Here is a 3,636-nt window from a genome sequence, read left to right as displayed (position 1 = left end):
TGTTTGGCAAGAGGTTGGATAGTTCTAACAAAGCATTGGGTCAAAAACTGTGTGTACTTGCCTAAATTTCTTAAACAGGATGAAACAAGAAATGCTAACCTACAACGATAATCAGGAATAGATGGATGGATGATTTCTTGCCATAAGATATAGCATTACAACGGCCAACTTCACTGACATCGCAGAAGATGTTACAGTGCAGTATCAAAGTTGTGGAGCAATGGACAACTACTGCACTCAAGTAGGATGCTTTTAGTTTTTCTATGTGTTTTTATTCTCATTTTTTTTCAGTGCTTTTTTTCTGTGTAACCGCCCAACTCCACCACATCATGCACAGCAATCCAAATCAAYGTCATTTTCAGCAAATTAGAGTCATTGACCATATATCATCACAGTCTGTGTTATTATAATAAGGGACTGTAAATTATATAATGATGAAGCGCTGAATTATAAAAACAGTGAACCGAGTTTCCTGTTTGACATGACAGACGTCCTTGAAATGTGGGTTTAATTTTTTCTTACTTGTTTTTTTTTTTTTTATCTGTAGGAAGTGGTGGTTTTGAGGCATCCTAAGAATTTGTGTTAGGAAAATCCATATTCAGACATATTTGTATTTAGAGGTCCCCTTGTACTTTTTTTGTAGCTGCTTTAAACTCCTTGAGCAATGGCACAGATTTTTGGATATTTTTGCCAACAAAAATGCATGTTAATGAAATGAACCACAGTGACTGGAATGACCAAATTTAAAAGGTATATAAATGCCCCTTTTAAAAAAAACAAAAAAAAAACTTGTGGAGTTACAAATTACAATGAACAGGCTTAATATTTGGGATCTTTAATTGATTTTTATTTTATATTGGTTGTGGTTTTTATTACATTACATTTCATTTCATTAGTTTTGTAGCAAAAAAAAAGCATGGCAGGTTGTTTAAAGCAATTTTATTGTCAGCATTTTCAATATTTGTCCATGTACATGTAAACTGTAGTTAAAGCTATTTTAAGTTGATAATGAAGACATTAATTAAAATACTAAATCAGTTTATAGATTATTTTATTAAAATGAAAAAAAACAAAAAACGTGTTAACAGTAAGGTATAAAAGCAATACTTCACACTTGCCTTGACATTCTTTGGCAAGCAGATACACAGACCAGCACATTAGCAGGCTAATAAATGAGGATGATATTTCACATGTCTTAAATTTGGGCTATTAGCTACACCTGAGCACACTCAGATGATATTCAGATGATATGTGTGTAAGCATCAAAGTGCTTTTGAAGCTGTGTAGAAAGTCAAAGTGTGAAAAGTGACACTACATCTTCGTGTCAATCAAACATCCCCAGTCGGACCCAGGAGGGCAGTCAGCAGGGCACAAATGTCTGTGTGCTGTTGGATTAATAAAAAGCCATCATTCAACTGTAGCTTGGTGAGCAATGAGCTCCACCCCGCAGCGGGTCTCACAGCAGGTGGCTCGGACGTTGTTCTCGCTCCGAAGGCTGTGTGAGAGGCAGAGCAAATCTTTAAACATTCCTTAAGTAATGATAATTATACAATTCCTTTTGGGAGAATTTAACCAAGTCATATTTGGAGAATTTAAAGTTTAATTGCTGCAATCAGACAGGTGAAGTTGGGAATCAGAGCCATATAAGGAGCTAAAATGTTGCAGAAGTAAATAAAAAAAACAAAAGTGATAGGCCTCTGGGGAAGGAGCATGGCTTTTGTGCTTTCCGGACTGGACCAGATTGTTACCTTCTTGGAAATGTTGGAACTGTTCAGTGGGTCATAGGTTAGTTTTGTTGATCTCTATAAGACTTATGAAAAATTCTTCCAAAGTATATTGAGTGTGTTGCAGAAGTAGGGGGTACATTTGGGGTTACTTGATCATTGTACGCTGAAGTGAGAGCTGTTGTATTATCTTTATTGGCACAAAGTTCAATTGTTTTCACTGCAGGATGGATGGATGGATGGATGGATGGATGGATGGATGGATGGATGGATGGATGGATGGATGGATGGATGGATGGATGGATGGATGGATGGATGGANGGATGGATGGATGGATGGATGGATGGATGGATGGATGGATGGATGGATGGATGGATGGATGGATGGATGGATGGATGGATGGATGGATGGATGGATCTGATTGCTTAGCTCCTGACAATTTGACAGTCCACAGTTATAAAGTTTGAAAACAGCCTTTGTTGGTAGCCCAAATTTGATCAAATGTCTTGCATCTTTGAAGCTCTTTTGTCTCCAGCTTAAACAATAATTCCTGTTAGTGATAAACCTGCAATAGCTTGTCCTGTTGAAAGAACAACTTGTTGGAAAACATCACACTGTATGASGTTACACAAAGCTGTCTAAGAGTTTATTCCCATTCTGCAGCAGTATGCTAATAGTGTGGCGTACATAGCAGCGAAGCCTAATCCCAGGGTTAAACTGCTCTTGAATATTGCTCTGATATCTTTGAAGACAGAAGACAAGCGATAATAAAAGATGCTGTCACTGTACTGGGAAGGAGTTGTAGCTGCTCCATTTAACATACCAAGGTTATCTAGTGAAAAGGCTTGGCAAAAAAGAAAAAGAAAAAGAAAAAAAAAAGATGCCTGGGAGAAATACAATGAAGCTTGTCCAAAAAAGTGTAATCTCTGAAGTATAATGAAGCCATTAAGCATGAAGCATGAAGAGATGAGAATAACAAGTGTAATGCTTTGAATGACCCAGCTGCGCTTTCACAGAATCTGAGATGGAAAAAAACATGARGTCGCTGGGGCAGAATAAAAGGAGGATGGAAGATTTCAGGAGAAAAAAATAAAGCACCGATCAAAACATTCAAATATTTGTATGCAATCCTGTAATCTCAGTTATGTGGTCACTCGGTATTCCAGATCCAATATTATCCATTTGGTTGGCCCTGTTCTCACAAAGGTGACCACACATTTCATCAAMACCTTGAAGATAGATGTCTTTATTTATTTAKTTTTTATCCCCCATCAAGTTGTTGCAAAASTCTATAATGTCTATGCTGTGGATAAGCCCAGCAGTTCAGCAATGTGTCTWRGTCTGTTTCACTTACCATGTAAAATTGATTTAAGAAAGTACATTTAATTTAAGACTAGACAATTCCTGCAGAAATTTTACAGGGCCTGCCAAACCATGCCCAGCAGTTTAAACCAAACATTTTAGCTATAGTTTACACCTGAAAATGACTCAYGAGCAGAAATGTGCAATACTTAGAAACCTTACATGGTTCATTAACAATGTCAAATTACTGAAGCTCTTGCTAAATCCATCACCATATTTCYATGTCTGATCTAGTTCACTATAACAGTACAATGACTGAACYCAATGCTAGAAGCTTCACACATGTGGTTCTCGCTCACGGTCCGAAATAAAAAAAAATAAAGACAGTCGGTAATTGTTTATTTCTCAAAAATTTTCAACTTTCATACAAAGGATTCCGTTGCTATGGTAATTAATTATCTGGACCTGGGCTGGCTCTCTGTCAGACAGTATGCTGGAGACAGAGTTTCTATACTTGTGAGACACCCAGTGTCGGTCTCAAGGACCCTGACAAAAAACCATAAGCCCTAGCAAAATTTAGAAAACATTTTAATATTTTATCTTCTATTAT

The sequence above is a fragment of the Poecilia reticulata genome, linkage group LG10 (genome assembly GCF_000633615.1).
Source record: "Poecilia reticulata strain Guanapo linkage group LG10, Guppy_female_1.0+MT, whole genome shotgun sequence".
NCBI lineage: Eukaryota > Metazoa > Chordata > Actinopteri > Cyprinodontiformes > Poeciliidae > Poecilia > Poecilia reticulata.
This window is presented reverse-complemented; position numbering follows the sequence as displayed.